Below are 25,570 nucleotides of genomic sequence, written 5' to 3' on the forward strand. Positions count from 1 at the left end.
GAGTTACTTAGCAAGGCAATGTCATCAGCAAATCGCAGATTACTGAGGTATTCTCCATCTACCCTTATCCATACCTGCTCCCATTCCAAGTCTCTGAATACTTCCTCTAAGCAAGCTGTGAATAGTACTGGGGAGATCGTGTCCCCTTGCCTAACACCTTTCATTATGGGAATTTTGTTACTTTCTTTATGCGGAACTATGTTTGCCGTGAAGCCACTATATATATATATCTTCCACCACTTTCACGTACGGCTCGTCTACAACCTGATTTCGTAATGCCTGCATCCCCGCCGACGTTTCAACTGAGTCAAATGCTTTTTCGTAAGCAATTTATGTTATGTGTAATGGCTGGTTAAATTCCGAGCATTTTTCTATCGCCTGGTTTATGGTATGGATATAATCGATAGTAGAGTACAGTTTCTGAAAACCTGCTTGATCCTTTGCTTGATTGTAGTCTAAAGTTGTCCTGATGTTATTAGCGATTACCTCAGTAAATGCCTTATACGTAAGAGACAGTAAGCTGATTGGTCTGTAATTTTAAGGTCATTGGAGTCCCTATCTTGTGAATAAGGTTAATGTTTACATTCTTCCATGGTTCCGGTACCATCGATGACACCAGGCACTGCGTATACAGGGTGACCGGTTTTTTTTTTTTTTTTTTAGCATGATATCCCCCCCGTCCTTTAACCAATCTGTAGTTATATACCTTACCCTCTCCAGCTGATTTCCCCCTTTTCATAGTTTCCAATGCTTTCTTGACCTCGTCCTTCGTCACTGGTGGAACGTCTGTTTTTCCCTACCGCCAAAGTCAATATGGTGCCAGCTACTTTGGCTAATGTAGAGATCTGTATAGAACTCCTCAGCTACTTTGACTATATATCTTGTCCATATTCGTGATGACGTTGCCCGCCTTGTCCCTTATCGCATACATCTGGTTTTTGCCTATGCCCCAATTTCTTCTTTACCGCTTTAGGGCGTCTCCCGTTCTTTACAGCATGCTTAATTTTCTCATGTTATACTTCCTTATATCGGCCACCTTGTGCTTATTGATTAGCTTTGATATCTCGGCCAATCCTATTTGGTCTCTTGTATTAGAACCTTTAATACTATGGCATTCCTAATCAAATCTTTCGTCTCCTTAGCTTATCAGCATCCTAACTATCGTACCGTCTACTTCTACAGCGCACTCACTAATGATATCTCTTGTATTGGAAGCTTTCATACTCTGGCATTTCTTAATCAAATCTTTCGTCTCCTAAAACAACTTATCAGTATCCTAACTATCGTACCGCCTACTTCTACAGCGCACTCCGTAATGATATCTCTGAAATTATTGTTCATGGATTTAGACCTGAATATCTATTGTGGAGCGAGATCCTAAACTCTTCTGCCCTCCCCCTCACCGCTAATTCGTTGGTGCGTTTCTGTCTCACTAATCTGTTGCGTTCCTTTTTCAGATTTAGGCTAATTCGGGACCTCCCCATCCTGTGGTCGCTGCATCGCATTATCCCGATTACCTCTGCATATTGCATAATGGCGGGGTTTGAACACAGTATGAGGTCAATTTCATTTTTAGTTTCCGCGTTAGGTCTTTTACATGTCTATTTCCTGTTTATCCGTTTGCTGAAGAAGGCATTCATGATTCTAAAGTTATTGCGCTCTGCAAACTCAACTAGTAACTCCCCCCTGCTACTCCTAGAGCCAATGCTATAGTCACCGGTCTCTACTGAATGGTTAATCTGACGTGGACCCCTGGGCATGCCTCGATTCCCGGTAATGAGCGCGTTCATGCGCTGGCCCGGGAGCTCTCTTCCCGGGCCCCGGATGATCAGGCCCCCAACCCCACGCAAGTGGCCACATCGGTCCTTTCTGCATATTAAATCACCTCATTCTACAAACACAGCCGCAGGACACGGCCACCACCGCACATCACCTTATCGCCCTTATTCAGTGCCACATGGCGATAATTGCAGATGGGTTGCTTCATTTTCCCTACCGTCTCGCATGCTTTCACCCCGCCTTGCCCCCTCACTGTGACACCTATGGGTTGCCCAGATCCACACTTTTCCACTACCTGTAGAAATGTCCTTCCCTCAAGTAGTACCCTCCATCTCCCATCCAACTTATTCTTCCTGTCAGACTGTTTTTCAGACCGATCAGCCCCCCGGCTAGAAATGGCTGGCGCATCGAGCGCTATCTGAAGCACAGGCCAGTGGACTCCTGGATTAGTAGGATACCACCCTGGAAGACATTTTGTTAATCTAATACAGTTGATCCCATCCATACATCAGCACGCTTCCTATCTCCTAATGTTACCCCTACCATTTTTCGTTCCATAGCCCTCTGAGTTGTCCTCAACTGAAGTAGAACCCTCCTGGTTAGCCTCCACGTTTCAGCCCCGTAGCTGAGTACAGGTAAGATGCAACTATTGTATACTTTCCTCTTGAGCGATACCGGTAAGCTGCTAGTCATAATCTGCGAGTTCTTATCAAATGCGCTACATCCCAATCTTATTCTTCTTATTTCCTTTTCGTGGTCCGGATCTGCGGTTACTACCTGTCTTAAGTAGACATATTCGCCTACTACTTCCAGTATTTCGCTACCTAATGTAAACTGCTGTTCCTTCCCGAGGCTGTTGAACATTACCTTAGTCTTCTGCATATTGATTTTCAAGCCTACCTTTCTACTTTTCCTGTCTAGGTCATCAATCATTATTTGCAGTTCATCCCCCGAGTTGCTTAGCAAGGCAATGTCATCAGCAAATCGCAGATTACTGAGGTATTCTCCATCTACCCTTATCCCTAACTGCTCCCATTCCAAGTCTCTGAATACTTCCTCTCTCTTTCCACTTTCATTCCCACCTTCCTCCCTTCCCTTACGGCGCGGTTCGGGTGTCCACAGAGCAAGTGTGACAGTTACTGCGCCTTTCCCTTCCTGTGAACCAATTTAAATTTAAGCAAGCTGTGAATAGTACTGGGGAGATCGTGTCTCCTTCCTAACACCTTTCATTATGAGAATTTTGTTACTTTCTTTTAAACTTTTGAAAATAACAATAGAGCACTTCGAACAAACGTTGGCATCATTAAACTTCGAGTAGAGGCGGGCGCGTCACAACATGTTGCTTTCAACATCACAGGCAACTGAGCTTGAAGTCTTCCAGTCTTGCAAAACTGAGCAAATTTGGACAAAGAAACTTCAAAAGTTTTCCCGGGATAACATAATTGTTGATGCAAACATAGACCCTACAAAAGAATTACAGCCAGTGAGCCACATACACCCATCCAACGAGATCCTCAAAACCGTAACCGAACACCTAACCACATTAGACCAAACACCCGAGGAACCACACCTTCCAGAAATTATAAGTAACCTCTCAAACTCTCAACTCACCTCCGATGAAAAGTCCCTTTTGTCATGCGGCCTAAAATTCTGTCCAAGTAATGGAAAGTATAATGAATTTCAATTATTCAAAGATCTGGATAACTTTTCTCATAATCTTAGACTACGTGAATATTTTTTCGATAGGCCAAACTCGAGTAATCCGCACTCCCCCGACCTCAGGAACCGTGGACGCCCAAACCTGGTAGGGAAAAATATCTGGACCTGTATATAAAGTAGTACAAAGGGATATTCTTCAGGCCTTTGGGACACGTAGATCTTGCCCACCTAACCTCGCAAGGAAAGAACGTAATGCATTAGGCTCACTCGGCAAACGAACTGACATTGTTATTAAGCCCGCCGACAAAGGTGGAGGTATAGTAATTTTAGACAAAGACGATTACATTCAGGAGGGCAACCACCGACTCAATAACCCAAAATTCTATAAGAAACTCTCATCGGACCCCACCGCTGAACACCGGAGCATCATAGGAAAAACTCTTACTAAACTAACCGATGAAGGTGAATTACCCCTACGTGTAAGTAAGGCACTGACGCCAAAAAATGCCTCAGCGGGGCGCTTCTACATGCTCCCGAAAATACACAGAGAATTATCCAGGGCGACCTATTGTTTCCGGTATCGGCACACTCACAGAGCCAGTTTCAGATCATATTGATTCCCTAATCAAACACATACCTCCGAAACATCCATCTTACATACGCGACACCAATCATTTCCTGAGAGAATTATCCAATGTTACCTTCCCTCATGGCGCTTTCCTAGTCGCCCTTGACGTGGTGTCACTTTACACTAACATCCGACATGACGGAATTCAGGCCATTATCGGAGCATATGAAAAATATAAAATTTTAGACTCTCCTAGCCCAAGTACCATCGAGACACTTGCCAATCTTGTCCTTAAACTTAACACTTTTGAATTCAACAGCTCATACTATCTTCAAACTAGTGGTACAGCTATGGGCACCAAAATGGCTCCAAATTACGCAAACATATTTATGAGCAAAATTAAGTTCGACTTTCTGTCCTCATGTGCAATCAAACCAACTTTTTACAAACGCTTTCTAGATGACATATTCATGATTTGGACCGAAACAGAGGACGAACTCGTTAAGTTTATCGCCTCATTCAACAACATACACCCTAATATCTCTTTCACACACACCTACTCAACTAGTAAAATCAACTTCTTAGATCTTCTGGTTCGAGTTGAAGGGGGCGCATTAATCACTAGCGTTTACAAAAAACCCACAGACAGACAACAATACCTTCACTTCAAAAGCTGCCATCCACGCCACTGCAAGACTTCAATCCCATACTCGCAGGCTATCAGATTCAAACGCATTTGCTCAAAATCCGTAGATTTTAAAGAAAATGCCAATCGCATGCGAGTAACACTAGAGAAACAACACTATACCCGCCCTCTATCATCGAAGATGCCATAAAAAAGGCTGAAATAAGTAATCGTCATCACATCCTTGCGGAATCACAGCCAACACCACAACACTGTAATCTCATTCTAACCTTCGCAGACAATATCCCGAATATTAACAAAATCCTTAAAAAACATTTCAATATCATAGAACAAAGTCAACAACTCTCCAAAATATTCTCGACGGCTCCTCAGGTAACATACAGAAGACCAAAGAATTTACAAAACCACGTTGTCCACTCAACTGTCAATAAACCGAGAACTTTGGGTTGAAAGTCATGCGGAAAAAGCCGATGTCAAATCTGTAAACACATACAGTCCACAGCACTGGCTAAAAGCACCCACTCACATTTCAAACATTTTATACGAGACGATTTAAATTGCGATTCTAACAACGTTGTTTACATGCTCGAGTGTGGTGACTGTGATTTGCAGTACATTGGCCAAACAGATAATTCCTTCCGATTGAGATTTAATAACCACCGCTCGCACGCTCAAACCCTTCCCAACCTCCCCCTTTCGAAGCACCTTCGCAAGGAAGGACATGAGTTCGATAATCTTAAAGTCACAATATTACAGAATGCCTTCAAAAACACTCGTGAGAGCGAACAACGAGAATCATATTTCATTTTTAAATTTAATACTCTCCAACAGGGCTTAAACGAAACCCACGGGGTCCTGTCATCTCTTCCGATGTCACGAACACAGGAAAATTCCAACTGTAATGCACAAAGCACACCAGGCCAAGTCGTCTGAGGTCATCACCTTTTTTTGAATGCCAAAGTGTTTGCGTGTTCTCGTCTTGTCAAGGCCACTTACCTCCTACCGCCCTCCCCCCTTTCTCTTTTCTTTCGCTTACTTCCGACTTTTTTTCTAAGCTACCATCCTTCCTTATCCACCTCCACCCCCCCCCCCCTTTTTTTTTTCAGTTGCAGCGGCCACGATTGTGGCGATCTCTTTCTGCCTACCCCCACTCTTCGGCCGTCGTGGCCACGAAGAGTGACAGTAGCCCGCATTCTTTCGCAGCAGAGGCTATGCATCCAGGCACCTGTGTCAGCGCAATGCGACAGGCCTGTCGAGCTCAGAGCAGCGCCTGGGATGGCACACCTGGACATCATCCTTCCCTACTGCATCTGTCTCTTTCGTCTGTCTCACGTTTTGTTTTTCTACTCAGGTGTGGTCTGTGTCCAAACGCTTAAAAGCGGTAACACGATCCAAGAAGATTCACTCTTGAGAAAGATCGGTCTCCGATCGAAACGTGGAGTGAAATTAAAAATAAAAAATGTTTCCTTTAATAAAGTATATATATACTGGTTTCACGTACGGCTCGTCTACCCCCCGATTTCGCAATGCCTGCATCACCGCCGAGGTTTCAACTGAGTCAAATGCTTTTTCGTAAACAATGAATTCTATGTATAAGGGCTGGTTATATTCGGAGAATGTTTCTATCACCTGGTTGATGGTATGGATATAATCCATTGTAGAGTACCGTTTCTGAAAACCTGCTTGATCCTTTGCTTGATTGCAGCCTAAGGTTGTCCTGATTTTATTAGCGATTACCTTAGTAAGTACCTTATACGTAAGAGACAGTAAGCTGATTAGTCTGTAATTTTAAGGTCCTTAGAGTCCCTTTCTTGTGAATGAGGATAATGTTTGCATTCTTCCATGGTTCCGGTATCATCGATGACACCAGGCACTGCGTATACAGGGTGACCAGTTTTTTTTTAGCATGATATCCCCCCGGTCCTTTAAACAATCTGTAGTTATATATCTGACCCTCTCCAGCTGATTTCCCCCATTCCTTGTTTCCAATGCTTTCTTGACCGCGTCTTTCGTCCATGGTGGAACGTCTGACTGTTTTTCCCTACCGCCAAACTCATTACGGTCCTGGCTACTTTGGCTACTGTAGAGATCTGTATAGACCTCCTCAGCTGCTCTATCTTGTCCATATTCGTGATGACTTTGCCCGCCTTGTCCCTTACCGCATACATCTGGTTTTTTCCTATGCCCCAATTTCTTCTTTACCGCTTTAAGGCTTCCCCCGTCCTTTACAGCATGCTCAATTTTCTCATGTTATACTTCCTTATATCGGCCACCTTGCGCTTATTGATTAGCTTTGATATCTCGGCCAATCCTATTTGGTGTGTTGGATTGGAAGCTTTCATACTCTGGCATTTCTTAATCAAATCTTTCGTCTCCTTAGACACTTTATCAGTATCCTAACTATCCTACCACCTACTTCTACAGCGCATTCAGTAATGATATCTTTGAAATTATTGTTAATTGCTTCTAGGGTAATATCGCCATCCTCGGTTAGAGCTGAATATCTATTCTGTAACGAGATCCTAAACACTTCAGCCCTCCCCCTCACCGCTAAATCGTTCGTGGGTTTCTTTCTCACTAATCTTTGCGTTCCTTCCTCAGATGTAGGCTAATTCGGGACCTCACCATCCTCTGGTCGCTGCATCGCACTTTCCCGATTACCTCTACATCTTGCATAATGGCGGGGATTTAACACAGTATGAAGTTAATTTCATTTTTAGTTTCCCCGTTAGGACCTTTCCATGTCCATTTCCTGTTCTTCCGTTTGCTGAAGAAGGTATTCATGATTCTTAAGTTATTGCGCTCTGCAAACTCAACTAGTAACTTCCCCCTGCTATTCCTAGGGCCAATGCTATAGTCACCTGTCTCTACTGAATGGTTAATCTGACGTGGATCCCTGGGCATGCCTCGATCCCCGGTAATGAGCGCGTTCATGCGCTGGCCCGAGAGCTCTCTTCCCAGGCCCCGGATGATCAGGCCCCCAACACCGCGCAAGTGGCCACATAGGTCCTTTCTGCATATTAAATCACCACATTCCACAAACACAGCCGCAGGACACAGCCACCATCGCACATAACCTTGTCGCCCTTATCCAGTGCCACATGGCGACAGTTGCAGATGGGTTGCTTCATTTTCCCTCCATCTCGCATGCTTTCACCCCGCCTTGCCCCCTCACTGTGACACCTATGGGTTGCCCAAATCCGCACTTTTTCACTACCTATGGAAATGTCCTTCCCCCCAAGCAGTACTCCCCATCTATCCCATCCCACTTATTCTTCCTGGCAGACTGCTTTTCAGACCGCTCAGCCCGCCGGCTAGAAATGGCTGGTGGATCGGGCGCTATGTGAAGCACAGGCCAGTGGACTCCTGGACTAGCAGGGAACCACCCTGGAAGACATTTTTTTTAATCTAATACAGTTGACCCCATCCAGCCATCAACAATACTGCGCGCATTTTGAACCTTCAATGCGCCAAATCATTCGCACAATATCCTCATATGTGAAAGGTTTTCCGCTTATCCGAGACTAACCCAGCATATCAACGTGTAGTAATTATTTCGACGCGCCATTGGTTGATAGCCGGACACTGCTTTTCATATTGGCCCGATGAAATTACTCGCACAGCCCACACACGAGACATATTTTCTGTGCTTCGCACGCGGAATGTCACTCTTCTCTCTCTGACGAGTCAATACTTTTTATGACAGTTCGTATATCCATCTAAGATCGTAAAATCAGGAAATTATTTCCAATAAAGCATCTAGTGAGTGATGCGCAGCTAACGTATCAAAGAAAACACGAAAGGAAGGTTTATGTGGAAACACCTCCGAAATAGGATCCGTGCATCAAATTAATGGCTACCATAATACATCATCATCATCATCAGCCTGACTATACCCACCGCAGGGCGAAGGCCCTCTACCATATTTCTCCAATTAACCCGGTTCTGTGCTAGCTGCATCCACTTGACCCCTGCGAACTTCTTAACCTCATCCGCCCACCTAACTTTCTGCCGCCCTCTGCTACGCTTTCCTTCCCTTGGAATCGAGTTAGTTACCCTAAGCGACCATCGGTTATCCTCTCTTCGCACTACATGTCCTGCCCATGCCCATTTCTTCGTCTTAATTTCCACTAGAATGTCAGTAACTTGAGGTATTTCTCTGACCCACTCTGCACGCTTCCTATCTCTTAATGTTACCCCTACCATTTTTCGTTCCATACCCTCTGAGTTCTCCTCAACTGAAGTAGAACCCTCTTGGTTAGCCTCCACGTTTCAGCCCCGTAGGTGAGTACAGGTAAGAGGCAACTATTGTATACTTTCCTCTTGAGCGATACCGGTAAGCTGCTAGTCATAATCTGCGAGTGCTTACCAAATGCGCTCCGTCCCAATATTATTCATCTTATTTCCTGAGGTGAGGCGCAGGTTAATCTAAAGGAAACGCGTTTTGACTCTGTAGGTGAAGCGGAAGGCAGCGACTTTTTGTGTCGGTGTTGCGTACTGAGTGCGCGTCTGGATAGATTTGATGATCAAGAAAGCGGCAGTTTAGTGTCTCGTGTGGATGATTTAGAAAATGAAGTACGTTTGTTAAGAGCGGAAAACCATAAACTGCTTGGACAGCTTACTCAAATTGACAAAAAAAGGGCCGACTTTATCCTTGGAACCAACGAGGACGAACATTCCAATGCGGGCCACGTGGCTGGGGCCAGCACTGGCATGGAAGGCATAAGCAAAGTAGGTCAGGCGGATCCGAACCGTCAGAGTTATTTAGAAGCAGCTAAGACGCCGGAAAAAAAGGAAGAAGTAAGGCAGAATGAAAATTCCAGAGATAAGGACACAGATAACCGAAAGCAGGAGCCAACAGTTGGGAGAGGGAGAGAGAAGGCCCAGGTGCTTATCGCCGGAGATTCTAACATGGACAGGTGCAAGCGAGATATTTTGGAACGTGTAAGGGGTGATAAGAGAGTGTTGGTTGGAGCCTTCCCAGGGAGAACAATGAGGGCAGTGCTAAAAGAGAGTAAAAATAGGCTGTTGAAGAATTCCGCAGAGCGCAGTATGGTAATAGTAGCCGCGGGGCTAAACGATGTCCTAAATGGTGACGCTGCAGGAGTGGTGGAAAGTTTAGCTAAGGGAGTTGACGAGATCAGGGAGATAGCACAGCAGACGCAGATAGTTGTATGCACAGTACCAGAGGTGCTAGGATTGAACGGAAAGATGGAAAAGGACGTGGTGACAGTTAACCAGGACATAAGAAAGTTAAGCCTGGAGAAGCGTTTCGAAGTGGTTGAGGTAAACAGGGAGGTGCATAAAGCAGGTTTTGGTAGGGTTTTTTAGCGAGATGGCATTCATTTTAACAGAATGGTGGGAGAAGAGATCGGCTGGTGCCTGGCAGGCAGGGCTGTAGCTTTTTTAGGGGGTCCGCGAGGACTCCGTGCACAGAGGTAGTTAGAAGTGAAGCAGAAGAAACTGTAATAACGGAAGGTGAGCCCCAAAAAATGGCAAGGAGGAGGTCGAGAAAGGAAAGTACAAAAAGAAATTTAACACTGGGATCAGCTAGATAAACATGCAAGGAGGTAGAAAAAGAGCGAAATGGCTAGAGGTGAAAAGAAGTTGAAGGATGACAAAATAGGTCTGTACGCTCTATGCGAGACTAATCTCAGGTATCTAGGAGATCCGACGATTATAGAAGGCTACGTCTGGGAGGGTGCAACGAAAACGGAAAAAAAGGGTGGAGGAGTAGGTATGTTGGTACACCAGAGAAAAATTGGCAAAGAACAAAATCATCTTTTAAAGAACGTATCTGGATATCAGGAACAATTGCCGGCATAAGGACATGGCTAGGGGTAGTTTATTTAGGAACAGGATACCAATGCAGGCAAGAAAACAAGGATCTTGTTGAATGTCTCAGTGATGAGACGGGACAAATATTATTCTACTGGGGGACATGAACGGCCACATCGACGATCTGGATGGATACACGGATTGTAACGGCAAGCTAATACTAGATTTCTGTGAGCGACACGATCTAGTTATAGAAAATAGAGAAACCAAATGTGAAGGCCAAATCACGTGGGAATTCCGCAACAGGCAGACGACCATTCACTATTGTCTAATGTCACAGGAAGTTTATAGCAAGGTCACAAAAAAATGGAAATAGACGAATAAGTGGAGTGTAGCCTGGGAAGTGATCATAAACGTATTAGTCTGCAGATGGGGCCCTTGATGAAAAGAGAAATGGAACTTAGACAAAAAGTAAACGCAAAATTCAATGATGATCAAATTGCGCAGATAGCAGCAGACATAGAGGAAGCAATAGAGAAAAGCCCTATGGAAGACTGGACTGGGATTATGAACAGGTAGGACTACTCATAAGGAGGAAACTTAAGGAGGTTAAAATAGAAAACCGCAGGAATGGAAAGAGGAAGCCACGGAGCTGGTGGAATAAGGAAATCCGGGAAGCTATTGAACAACGACAGGCTGCTTCAAGGGAACACCGAATGGCAAAGAAAGCACAGGTATCTCAGGAGGAAATCGACCAAAAAATGGGAATCATATCGACAAAAGAAACTTCAGGTGCAGGCCCTCGTCCAAAGTAAAATAAGACAGTCCACCGATCGCTGGATGGCTGATATATACGATGCCTCTAGAGGCGGAGCAAGAAAATTCTGGAACCATATAAGCTGGCTAGGGAAGAAGAATCAAAGAAAGCAGGATCGGATTCAAGATAACGAAGGAAATTGTTTAAAGGGAGATAACGCAGTGAACTACATTACATCATTTATAGCCGAGTCATTTAAGAGCGACGATAGGGTAATCTCCGTCAATCAGGAAGCAACACAAGGTATCAGAATACAAAGGAGCTTAGAACTGACCAATCTAAACTGGAAAAAGGCAGTAAAAATATTCCTAAAAACACATCTAAAGGAAGAGATGGAATTCCGATCAAGCTGATTAATGAACTCGGTCCAAAAAGTAAGGAAACGTTGTTAAAAGCTCTGGAAACAGTCATAACGAATAAGCAAATTCCGGACAGCTAGCGGCAGAGTAAAATGAATTTGATTTATAAAGGGAAAGGAGACAGGATGCGCATAAAATCCTACAGGCCGATTACCATAACATCTGTTATGTACAGGTTGGCCATGCAGGCGGTGAAATTAAAGGTGCAAGCATGGGTTGAAAGTAACAGGATACTCGGAGAACTTCAGAACGGCTTTAGAAATGGTAGGCGCTTAGATGATAGCCTGTTCGTGCTTACCCAATGCATCGAAATATCTAGAGTGGAAAATAGACCTTTGTATTTGGCCTTCCTGGAGATAAACGGGGCATACGACAACGTAAGCAGGAAACTCCTGTGGAACATATTAAAAGAAGAAGGTAACGGTTATGAGATAACAGAGTTCCTACAGGAAATATACCGGGATAACAAAGTAGAAATTACGTGGGAAGGGATAAGAAGTACGGAGGATGTCAAAGTATGCAAAGGATTAAGACAAGGCTGTCCTCTATCACCGGTGCTGTTCATGCTTTATATGTTAAACTTGGAACGGAGGATACAAGACAGTAACCTAGGTTTTAACCTGTCATATAGATTAGGTGGAAAGGCGGTAGAGCAGCGCCTTCCCGGTTTGATGTATGCAGACGATATTGTGCTGCTAGCTGAGATTCTGGAAGAATTGCAAACTCTAGTTAGGTATTGCGGAGACGAAGGGGACGTTCTAGGCTTCAGTTTCAGCGCAGTTAAGTCGGGTCTGATGATTTTCAACGGCTCAACTGATAAGGGTCTTAAAATACAAGGCCTTGAAGTACCTAGAGTAGCAGAATATAAATATCTGGGGGTATGGGTAAACGAAGGATTGACATACATTGGAAAGCATGAGCAATCACTTAAGGCCAAAGGGCGAAGGAATGCCGGGATAATGAACCATAAGGCATTGTGGGGATACAATAGGTATGAGGTTTTGAGGGGTATTTGGAAAAGAATTATGGTGCCCGGACTTACTTTCAGAAATGCGGTTTTGTGCCTAAAATCAGAGGTACAGTCGACATTAGAAACAAATCAGAGATCCGTTGGACGATTAGCACTAGGTGCCCACGGCAAAAAAACAAATGAGGCGGTACAGGGAGATATGGGCAGGGCATCTTTCGAAGTACGGGAAGCTCAGAGTAAAATATTATATGAGGAACGCCTGAGGAAATTGGACAGTAACGGATGGACAGCTAAAGTATTTAAATACCTGCACCTAAAAAGCGTTGACTCACAATGGAGCAAAAGAACTAGGAAACTAACTAGTAAGTATGCTAGTAACAAGGACGGAGAAATAAACAGAATTAGGCAACAGGTGAAAAACACAGAAGGTAAAAATTAGATAAATTCGATGGAAAAGAAACAGTGTGTGGAATTATACCGAAAGTGGAAAATGCAGATCAGGAAGGAAGATTTCTTTGGTAACTCAAGAGGCAGTGCCCTACTTTTTGAAGCTAGATCAGGGTGCCTTAGAACACGCAGCTACAAAAAGAAATTTAACAATGGAGATGACGTATGTGCTGTATGTGGAAACTCCAGTGAAACAATTGCCCATATTATACTCGAATGTAATGGTATCCATCCGGAAGTTGGTGCAGGCGCAATCACAGTTCCTGAAGCTCTGGGGTTTAGAGATAACAGTGACCGGGTGAATAAACTGGCGGCGGAAACTAGCAAAAAACGACTGGAAGGTAGGCGGCTTAAAAGCAGAGAAGTGACATAAGGTCAGTAATGTAGGAACAAAATTTAATAAATAGAATGGGGGTTTAGTTAACCATTCTAAATCAATAATTAAGATATAGGGAGAAAAATGAGTATGATAGCTACTGCTACCATCCCGTTTCAAAGGGGACGCTTCTATATTCCATCCATCCATCCTTTTCATGGTCCGGATCTGCGGTTACTACCTGTCCTAAGTAGACATATTCGCCTACTACTTCCAGTGCTTCTCTACCTAACGTAAACTGTTGTTTCTTCCCGAGGCTGTTGAAAATTACCTTAGTCTTCTGCATATTGATTTTTAACTCACCCCTCTACTTTTCCTGTCTAGGTCATCAATCACTAATTGCAGTTCATCCCCCGAGTTACTTAGCTACGCATTGTCATCAGCAAATCGCAGATCACTAAGGTATTCTCCATCTACCCTTATCTATACCTGCACCCATTCCAAGTCTATGAATACTTCCTCTAAGCAAGCTGTGAATAGTACTGGGGAGATCGTGTCACCTTGCCTAACACCTCTCATTATGGGAATCTTATTACTTTCTTTATGCGGAACTATGGTTGCTGTGCAGCCACTATATATATATATATATATATATATATATATATATATATATATATATATATATATATATATATATATATATATATATATATATATATATATATATATATATATATATATATATATATATATATATATATATATATATATATATATATAGTGGCTGCACAGCAACCATAGTTCCGCATGATATATAGAACCATAGTTCCGCAGGATATATATATATATATATATATATATATATATATATATATATATATATATATATATATATATATATATATATATATCCTCCACTATTTTCACCTACCGCTCGTCTACACCCTGATTTCGTAATGCCTGCATCCCCGCCGAGGTTTCAACTGAGTCAAATGCTTTTTCGTAAGCAATTATTGCTATGTATAATGGCTGGTAATATTCCGAGCATTTTACTATCACCTGGTTGATCATCATCATCATCATCATCAGCCTGATTATACCCACTGCAGGGCGAAGGCCTCTCCCATATTTCTCCACTTAACCCGGTTCTGTGCTAGCTGCATCCACTTGACCCCTGCGAACTTCTTAATCTCATCCGCCCACCTAACTTTCTGCCGCCCCCTGCTACGCTTTCCTTCCCTTGGAATCCAGTTTGTTACCCTCAGCGACCATCGGTTATCCTCTCTTCGCACTACATGTCCTGCCCATGTCCATTAATTCTTCTTAATTTCTACTAGAATGTCGGTAACTTGAGTTATTTCTCTGACCCACTCTGCACGCTTTCTATCTCTTAATGTTACCCCTACCATTTTTCGTTCCATAGCCCTCTGGGTTGTCCTCAACTTAAGTAGAACTCTCTTGGTTAGCCTCCAAGTTTCAGCCCCATAGATGAGTACAGGCAAGATGCAACTGTTGTATACTTTCCTCTTGAGCGATACCGGTAAGCTGCTAGTCATAATCTGCGAGTGCTTGCCAAATGCGCTCCATCCCAATCGTATTCTTCTTGTTATTTCCTTTTCGTGGTCCGGATCTGCGGTTACTACCTGTCCTAAGTAGACATATTCGCCTACTACTTCCAGTATTTCGCTACCTAATGTAAACTGCTGTTCCTTCCCGAGGCTGTTGAACATTACCTTAGTCTTCTGCATATTGATTTTCAAGCCTACCTTTCTACTTTTCCTGTCTAGGTCATCAATCATTATTTGCAGTTCATCCCCCGAGTTGCTTAGCAAGGCAATGTCATCAGCAAATCGCAGATTACTGAGGTATTCTCCATCTACCCTTATCCCTAACTGCTCCCATTCCAAGTCTCTGAATACTTCCTCTAAACAAGCTGTGAATAGTACTGGGGAGATTGTGTCTCCTTGCCTAACACCTTTCTTTATGGAAATTTTGTTACTTTCTTTATGCAGAACTATGGTTGCTGTTCAGCCGCTATATATATCTTCCAGAACTTCCACATATAGCTCGTCTACCCCCTGATTTCGCAATGCCTGCATCACCGACGAGGTTTCAACTGAGTCAAATGCTTTTTCGTAATCAATGAATGCTATGTATAAGGGCTGGTTATATTCCGAGCATTTTTCTATCACCTGGTTGATGGTATGGATATAATCCATAGTAGAGTACCGTTTCTGAAAACCTGCTTGATCCTTTGCTTGATTGCAGCCTAAGGTTGTCGTGATTTTATTAGCGGTTACCTTATTAAATACCTTATACATAAGAGACAGTAAGCTGATTAGTCTGTAATTTTAAGGTCCTTAGAGTCCCTTTCTTGTGAATGAGGATGTTTGCATTCTTTCACGGTTCCGGTACCATCGATGACACCAGGCACTGCGTATACAGGGTGACCAGCTGTTTTAGCATGATATCCCCCCGATCCTTTAAACAATCTCTAGTTATATATCTGACCCTCTCCAGCTGGTTTCCCCATTTTCATAGTTTCCAATGCTTTCTTGACCGCGTCCTTCGTCACTGGTGGAACGTCTGACTGTTTTTCCCTACTGCCAAACTCATTACGGTCTTGGCTACTTTGGCTACTGTAGAGATCTGTATAGAACTCCTCAGCTACTCTGACTATCTTGTCCATATTCGTGATGACGTTGCCCGCCTTGTCCCTTATCGCATACATGTGGTTTTTGCCTATGCCCCAATTTCTTCTTTACCGCTTTAAGGCTTCCCCCGTTTTTTACAGCATGCTCAATTTTCTCATGTTACACTTCCTTATATCGGCCACCTTGCGCTTATTGATTAGCTTTAATATCTCGGCAAATCCTATTTAGTTTTTTGGATTTGAAGCTTTCGTACTTTGGCATTTCTTAATCAATGTTTTCGTCACCTTAGACAGCTTACCAGTATCCTAACTATTATACCGCCTACTTCTACAGCGCAATCAGTGATGATCTCTGAAATTATTGTTCATTGTTTCTAGGGTAATGTCGCCATCGTCGGTTAGAGCTGAATATCTATTCTGTAGCGAGATCCTAAACTCTTCTGCCCTCCTCCTCACCGCTAATTTGTTGGTGGGCTTCTTTTCCCCTAATCTGATGCGTTCCTTCTTCAGATTTAGGCTAATTCGGGAACTCACCATCCTGTGGTCGCTGCATCGCACTTTCCCGATTACCTCTACATCCTGCACAATGGCGGGGGTTGAACACAGTATGAAGTCGATTTCATTTTTAGAGTCCCCGTTAGTACTTTTCCATGTTCATTTCCGACTGATTAGCTCTATAAAACCCCAACCCTCAGTCACCAGCTGCTGCGGAACAACTGACCACGGCGGCGGTCAGGCCAGTAACGAAGCAGGGGGTGCTAAGGATTTCTGGCTCCGCTGGACAGGCCGCCATTGGAAACTGACCCTGGCAACATTTAACGATAGAACCGTAGCTAGTGAAGCTAGTTTAGCAATGCTGTTAGAGGAACTATAGGGTATGAAATGGGATGTCATAGGGCTTAAGGAGGTTAGGAGGCCGAATGAGGCATATACTGTACTGAAGGATGGGCATGTACTGTGTTATCGAGGTTTACCAGAGAGGCGACAACTAGGAGTAGGTTTCCTTGTCAATAAGTATATAGCGGGTAATATAGATGAATTCTATAGTATTAATGAGAGGGTTGCAGGCATCGTAATTAGGCTTAATAAGCGGTATAAACTGAAGGTTGTACAGGCCTATTCACCCACATGTAGTTATGATGACCAGGCAGTTGAAAGCTTGTACAAAGATGTAGAATTGGCAATGCGAAAAGTAAAGACGCAGTGTACTATACTAATGGCCGACTTCAATGCCAAGGTAGGGAATAAGAGCAGGAGACCAGGCAGTAGGTTACTATGGCATTGGCTCTAGGAATAGCACGGAAGAGTTACTAGTTGAGTTTGCAGAGCGCAATATAACTTACGAATCATGAATACCTTCTTCAGCAAATGGAAGAACCGGAAATGAACCATAAGACGCTAGACTCTAACCTTTTGAGCTTAGCCCGAATATTATGAACAAAATTATTGTTCCCCTTAGCCGCGAGCTAAGGGGAACAATATTGGGTGCGAGGACATACATTGGCGCCACCTCTTGGATGCGGCGCGTGACGCAGTGAGTTGGATAACGTGCTTTGAACTCCTGCTGAGTGATGGTTTCCTAGGCAGTTTAGTTGCGCGTTAATACTTTATTTAGTTTTTACATATACGCTTCGACCTGGGCCTGTCGGCTATTTGAGGCATTAGGCCAACTCTATTCGGCAAGAAGGCATTTCACAGAATCCGTGAGATGTCAAAGCATAGCCCGGCGAGTCTGAACTACTGCTACGACGCCGCATACCTGCAGGGCAGTTGTCGCTTATGTTAAGCAAAGTGAACACGTGACATATTCAGTCTAAAATAAGCGGTCATAAATCACAGTAATCAGTTTTAGAAAATTACGCTCTGCACCGCGACATCGCTGCTTTGCACGGTAATCATATTTCTCTGCTAGGGGAACGGAGCTCTCGGGTGGTGACAGATGTTGGGCACTTCGCACAGTGCAGGCAGAAGCGACGCCAATTGGCTGATCATTGAATAGCAAAGCTTTACCCTGGGGATGAAGCAAAGAAATTATTTAAAGCAACTGTGCAGAGGTGTGTTCCTTTTTCACACTGACCACGATTATTGCCGCTCGAGAGCTTCGAGTGGGTGTTGGTTTTCCCGCGTAGTTTTGCTGACTATTACGTGAGCAGATCATGGTACGCATGGTTAATTTTTTTTCGCCTATTTGAAATTACTGCTGAACTTCCCTAAGGCGAATCACAACGCGTACTGCTGAGCATGGTAGCAGAAAATTTGTTTCGAGCATCAATGCCTTCACTGAGTAGACATTTAACCCCTCCCCACTTTCGGACGAACATTCCTTGCTATGGGTAGGTAAAGAAAGTTGTTGGGCGAGTTGGTGACCACCTTCCATAGTTACAGCGTGAAATATAGGACACAAAATGAGAACACAACACACAATGCTGCTTTTTTTGACGTCATTGCGTTTGTTTAACACAGCGAGGAGAACATCCGAAACTTTCCATGCAAATGCATCTGTGCCCAAAACAACAAAAACCCCTCTATAAACAGGAAGCAAAAACGAGTCTTTCAGTGACTTAACAGCTTTCTGAAGGGGAAACTTCCTCTCTCAAAATATCTACCACGTTAGCACATCAACATCATCAGATATTCACCATTCCGCCTCAGTTTTTGCGGCTTTCCAAGAAACATGTCGCACTATATGGCACTGGGTAGGTACTGCTCGGCGAAGAAGCCAGTACACTTTCTATCCCGCCAGCAATCAAGCTTCGTTAGGTTAAAAAGTGCAATAATGAAAACTTTGATTCCAGTCCTTCGGCTGCAGCTCACGAAACTCTACAACTCCATATAGATGAAATATTGCTTGATGAAAAGTATGTTGCACACACAACAGTGACCACTCGCTTCTTTACCCATTGGCAACTTTTTTAACCAAGCTTTTTTTATCCAATATTTTTTCTAAACAGGAATGCATGCGCCGGGTTACGACAGAGCAGTAACAGACCATGTCAACTGCTTAATAAACTAAAGCAATCACAGCGACAATGCAAGGTGAAAGTGTGTGATGCTGGCGCACGTGAAAAAACACAACTGCGGAGAAAAGCGCGACTTTTAGCTCGTAAAGTCACAAATTCAATCGAGCGCATGCTTCAGCAGCTGTAAACAAAGCCACGTGATCCCACTTGCTCCCCTAGGTTGACACTAGCGTCGCCCGCTACAGTGGTAGAGCTCGCGCCCAATATCTGAGCTGTGGCGAGAAGCAACAAAACGAACGTTCAAAACGAAGCGCCAGAGAGGCATATATGTCTGGTTACGTACCTAAATGGTTATCCCTGTATAGCAAATCACGCTCCTACACGTTTTAGAGTGCTCTATTTTATTTTCTCTGCCTCCATCCACAAAAGCATTCTTTCATCAAAGAATCTGAATACTCAAGTATATGCCTGATTTCTGGGAAATACATTTTCCGAGGGGAAACGATCGATGCCCGCGAACATATCACCGAAAATAAAGAGCATAGCACGAGCTACAAATTCTAGCCGCAGAAGATAAACAAGCACATTTATTCACAAGCTACTGGCTTTGCATTGGGTGAATATGGTCGGACACAACTCGGCAACGAACGCCAAATTACCATCAAAGGATGCCCTCTAGTCAATATAGATTCGATTGACTGTCATGACGTCTTGCTTAATACCTCATAATCTTTTAACATGACATTGCAATTATTAGCACGCGGAAAGGAATTAACCATGCATTAACTGGATTTGGTATTCTACTAAAGGCTGTTTGCTGTTTTGTTCTATAACCGTTTTCGATGTTTACGTTTTACAAGCGTGCATCCTAACTAGAAGACGCTAGATGACGAGATTAGTACAGCTAAGAAATTCGTCCCTGCACGTACTAGCGAACCAGAATCCCGAGACTTGCATTTGTCATCAGAAGTTAGTGCAAAAAGCGATACGTATATATTTTTTTTTTCACATTAATGCAAGCTTCATACCTTCTTTGGAAACTATCTGCTCTCATATGCACACGTTCGAAACAGCTACACCCTGTCTATGGGTATTCATTTTTATATTCCCTCGTACCACGCTTCGACTTTCTATAATCTCTCACAAGAACGCAGTTCAGAACACCCATTAGCATAAATGGCACGTTAATACAATGAAATTCATTACCATCAGATAGTTCGTGATAGCATGTCTACACTGCATAGAATTGCGGCAGCATGGGAAGCAGCATGAAGAAAAAAGTGCAGAGGTTGAACTAATCTTGAACCAAGTTTCATAAGCGTTAGCCGCCGGACGCAGCCGTGTCACTGATTGGTTGGTTGGTTGGTTTGTGGGGTTTAACGTCCCAAAGCAGCTCAGGCTATGAGAGACGCCGTAAAGGAGGACTCTGGAAATTGCGACCACCTGGGGTTCTTTAACGTGCGCTGACATCGCACAGCACACGGGCGCTTTGCTTGTCGTTTCGATCTTCGCTCGCTTCCGCGCTTAGTCTGCTTCTAAAAAACGGGCTAGTATGACTTCTTTAGGAAGATAGTTAGGAAGATAGTGAGAGACCAGAAAGCATGGCGTGACATGGTCTATAGGGTCACGAAGAGTCGGACATGACTGAACGACTGAACTGAACTGATGACTTCTTTATTCGATGCTCTCGGCAGCCTGTCTAACACATCTGCGCGGTCTATGTCTTTAGCAAGATGGCGGATGTGTATGGCGGATTCATCCAGGCTAAATGAAGGAGCGGCGCAAATGTAACTTCATGAAAACAACCATGTCCACCACCCGCGATACATTAGTGGTGCGGACGGAATCCGTCTTTGAACTCCATCTTACCTTATGCCCCGCGCGAGTGTGTTTTGAAGTTCCAACTTAGCGAATTCTATTCTTACACCTGCAATGAACTCTGGCCCATCCCCCTACCCCCTGTATGTATGTGCCATATGCACCAAAGGCGCAGATAGAGAAGGAAGAGAAGAAAGTGAACAAGAACCGCGAGAGTGTGTTGCAGTTTTACATGAGGCGCAATCGGCTGCGGCGATAGCATAGTGCTCTAGTGGCCTGGGCACGACTATGAAGACGAAGATGTTTTCTGCAGAGCGCTAGGGTTTAAAGCCGAAATTGCGTTACCCAATGAACTTCACCGTGAGCAGTACTGCTTCTACGTACAATACAGCTGATTCTGTGACACTCTCGTGTGGGCTGAAAAATGCGATGTGCTCACCCTGTGTACTTGGCGACTCTGAACTGTCCCGTCCCAAGCTCCGCTCGTAGTCTTGCGGAGAACATGTCCTGCGCCGCCATCATGGAACGCCAAGCTTGGGACCCGAAAGAATTCGTCACGACGGCTTGAAACCACAGGTTGTTGGCAGCCGTGATGTCACAGATTTCCAAGGCACGCCCACGCTGCAACGCGTCTTTCCTGCATGAAACCAGAGCAGAAGCAGAAGGAGCTCAAGAGAGTAGAACGCACGACGAGCGCTATAACTAATTTGCCAAAGCAACTCAGGTTATGAGCGACTCGGTAGTGGAAGGCTCCGGAAATTTCGACCACCTGGAGTCTTGATATCGCGCACAGTACACGGACGCTTTGATTTTTGTCTCCATTGAAGAGCCGCCGCCTCAGCCGGGACTCGATCACGCATCCTTGGGTACAGCAGTCAAGTGCCCTCCACCACCGCGGGGCTGAGAGCTATAACAACAGTTCATACTGTTTGGAACTGGGGGTGTTTCCTGTATATTGCTGTAAAGTGAAAAACACAGAAACATCAGTATTCAGGTACGATAAGAACGTGAAATAAATGTGCTCTATGTGTGAAATAAAATGCAAGCCTAAGCAGCGGAATATCAAGAGTGAGACTGGTGCGTTCCTGTTGGTCCGAACTAGCAATCGCAGTGTAATTTTGAGAAAAATTACAGGGCGGTTGTAGCTTCTGTGTACACTATAACTGTATTTGAAAAACAAAAGAAAGCAAGATACGGGTTTTAATTCTTAGCAGAGATTTGGAGCGTAGTAACGGTGCAAAAAAAAAGGAAGATAATGAATCATGGTTAATGGTTTCGTCCGTCGCCTACTGTGCAAGAGCCAGCCTCGTAAGCACAAATATTCAGTTTTAAGCTCTCTACCTTGTTATCCTAACTGTTCATCTCCCCCTATACCATTCCAGACTTTAACAAAATTTTAAACGAATAGTTCGGCTTTTCTGGCATGCTTGTGAAGAACGTAATTTCTAGCAACAACGCATAGTATATTGCGACGGTATCCTTTCTATTGCACTTTTCATGTTTGTACAATTTTTTTAGATTATTTTTGGCTTTGAGCTATTTAAACCACGATGGAATGTTTCGCTGAGGCTACAGCAACTTACATTCCCTTTGCTCTCTCCCGTAGAATCTAGCGGTTTTCACGCGTCGATTTCCTTTATATTATGCCATAATTCGTTGCCGGTGAAACATAAGGCTGCGTTGTGCCGGAGTGAACCTAAGCTCGCTTCTAGTGATTTCAGTTCCACAATATCTATTGTGGGAAAACAGCGCCGCAGTTGTAATATTTCTTCCTTAATCCTTGATTGTAGTTCGATCAACCTACTTTCTCTCCGCTCATAAAACGCTATCTGTAGTGATGAACAAGTATTGATGTGATTTATCTCCGTTTAAACTTTGCGCCGCGAAAGCTTATAGGCACAGGTACACGTTGTAAAGTTCTTTATTGTCGCAGCTTGTTTATCTTCATTTTGGCGCCCATTTAGCTAAGACATATAAATTGATTATCCCAGATCTGGGCTCTTCGGTCTCCCTGTCGGCTCGCCTTATACCACGCCTCAAATTCGGGATCCGTCGATGTGGCTTCTCGTAGTCGCCGTTGATGTCTATCATAGTATACTCGCGGACTTTACACTGTCCACCCGCTTAACCAATACTAACTACCTTCAAATCATGTGGCTCCGCCTGTAAATCCGAACAATCCCCACCCACTACCTACTATCCTGCATGCACCCGTCTGCCTTCACCCATCTTCAGATCCCACCCCATAACTACCCTAAATCGTATCTTCATGCCAGGCTGATCCTCCCCACCGGGCTTGGAGCTCTCTAAGTGGGAGGAAGGAGAGGCTTCACTACGCGCGACGGAGCCTCACAAACAGAAGACCGCCGCCAAGCTAGGTGCGGATACGCTAAAGCGACAAGATGTGACAGGCATCTAGTGCAATGGAGCCATGCGTGGTCCGGTCTTGTAGACGACACCAACATACATTAAAGTTTCATTTCTCTCTCTTTCTCTTCCTTTCTTTCACGACCATGCTTGTGGAAGTTGGCACTTCATATGAATTTCATTTTCAGGCACGGCATTTGTAAAGATTGTTAACCGTGGTGACAGCCGCCAACTCGTCAGCTGCCAAATGGGAAGGGGAAATGAGAATCGAACCCGGGATCCTTTACTCCAAGTCACTAATACAATCTCTATACCACGCAGGGATGTTTGGACAGCTTGGTTGAAGTGGGACTTCACATCTGTATCAGTCTTTCACACAAAACGGCATGTTACAGCTATTCTAAGCATGTTCGAGGTGATGTGTGAGGCGTAGGTGTGGGATATTTATATGTCAGGTGGTTTACCTGAAAAGCTACGTTTAAATTAATTTTTAGCCAATAACCATAGGGCAATTTTGTTTTTGTCTTTTTGCCAAAGTAGAGGGTGAGTTCATTATGGAGTGTATTTCTTCCGCTGGTAAAGGTCTTCACATAATGACGTTTCAAACAGAGCGAAGGACGAAGATGAAGATAGAGGACACACGTATAGAGCGTGTATGTTGTCTATCTTCTGTGTCTTAAGTCTCCTAAACCAATTTCAGTGTCTCAAACCTTCAGTGTATCAAACCAACTAATTATGGGTGTCTGGACCTTCAGGAATATTTTAAGCCCAGATGTGCCGCTAATTAAAGCCAATACTCTAATGCTGCCATAACTGGTCGGCCGTCTTTCCTACGGTCTAATAACTGGATCGCCTAAAGAATAAAAAAAAAATGAAAGCCTGTATGCATCGCCAAATAAGCTAACATGTCTCGACTTGCATTTGAAAAGTACCGCTTAATTGATAAAATGCTGGTCTCTAGCTTCCAAACTATGTGACCATTGATTATGGTGCACCTTAGGGTTCTTTTCTGGGCACCTTTTTCTTCCTATTCGACATAAATATCTATCTAAGGATACACTTTCTTGGATACATCTATTTTCTCTTTGTTGGGTTATTTGCAAAGCGATTAAAATGCCACAAACATACTCAGCCTACATGATTTACAACTCGTAGAAGAATGGTGTAATAAGTGGTTATAATGTTCTTTAATTAAAAACAAACGACTGATATCAACGCCGTTCTTGCGCTACATACAGCTATATTTCGGGGAACTCAGTAATGATCTTTGTGACATCTTAAAACATCTTAAAGATAACTGTCGTGGTTCATTCACTTGGCGCAAATAAATAGCGGCGCTAACCGCAGATTTGGTTTTCTTCGACGGAATCTGAAATTTGCCCCCTTGCTTACACGTCCATTCACATAGTCTCATATATATACAGAGGAGGCTAAGATCTTACCCAATCTAGACTACACGGTCAATTTAGGACTCTTATCAGAATAAGCTTTTGAGTTCTTGAATCTAACCAAAAATTTGCAACCCTATATTTACCTTCAATAACTATTATTTACCAATGCCGCCGCGCTAGAATCAAATGTGAATATTTCCAAACTAAAATGTTCCATAAGAAAGCTTGAATCTTCCTTTGCCACAACGTTAACGTGTTCTCATTGGTAACAACGTCAGATCACCCGTCACTCTGAGCTGTCTCTGGTGTTTTTTTGTCTTTTCTTGTCCATCTTACTACAGCTTTAGAACTTGCTTTCATTGAGATTCGAACATTCTCTAAGAAATTAATACTGGGGCCTTTGCTATCGTCCGCCGTCCTGTTCACCAACATTTGCTAACGACCTTCACTATGTCATTCGTATCATCATAGTACGGTGTCCGCGAATAGACCTTTCCTTTTACTGGGCGACGTTAAATTTCCCAAATGTAGCATGTTCTCATGGGCATTCTTCTTGTCATCTCTTTTCCAGTGAAGAAGATAGCTTTTTCTTTTAAATTGTGCTATGATTTAAACTTGTCTCAGCTCGCAATGCATGGCCGCTCGGATTACGTCTACTACTTCTGACATCCTTGATTTGGTACTCACCACTGTACCTGATCATTTCTAAACCATATCGCACCTACCAGGGCTGAAGCACTTAGTGCTTCATTTTTCCCTGTCCTGCACCACGCCCAACCCCCAGCCCCACGGTAACCATAAAAATATATCCACAATTATAAACACGCTGATTTTCATGCTATTAATCACGAGATCTCTCCCTTTTTAAATGTTACTTACGAAACCTTGGTGACCACTGTGTGAATACTCATCATCATCACCAGCATGACTATACCCACTGCAGGGCGAAGGCCTCTCCCATATTTCTCCAATTAACCCGGTTCTGTGCTAGCTGCAGCCACTTGACCCCTGCGAACTTCTTAACCTCATCCGCCCACCTAAC

The 25,570-nt window shown here is 43.7% G+C and overlaps 1 long non-coding RNA gene across 1 annotated transcript in view; it reads right to left on the reverse strand.

Moving 5' to 3' along the window:
- Window positions 1–21,490, reverse strand: part of LOC146181893 (uncharacterized) — a 34,506-nt gene extending 13,016 nt beyond the window's left edge. The window contains exon 1 of the long non-coding RNA XR_014700026.1: window positions 21,210–21,490. This is a non-coding gene — a long non-coding RNA (uncharacterized LOC146181893). The remainder of the gene's footprint in view (window positions 1–21,209) is intronic.
- Between the last annotated feature and the right edge of the window lie 4,080 nt (window positions 21,491–25,570).

This window comes from Amblyomma maculatum, chromosome 8 (genome assembly GCF_055883805.1).
Source record: "Amblyomma maculatum isolate TAMU_Amacu chromosome 8, ASM5588380v1, whole genome shotgun sequence".
Lineage (NCBI taxonomy): Eukaryota > Metazoa > Arthropoda > Arachnida > Ixodida > Ixodidae > Amblyomma > Amblyomma maculatum.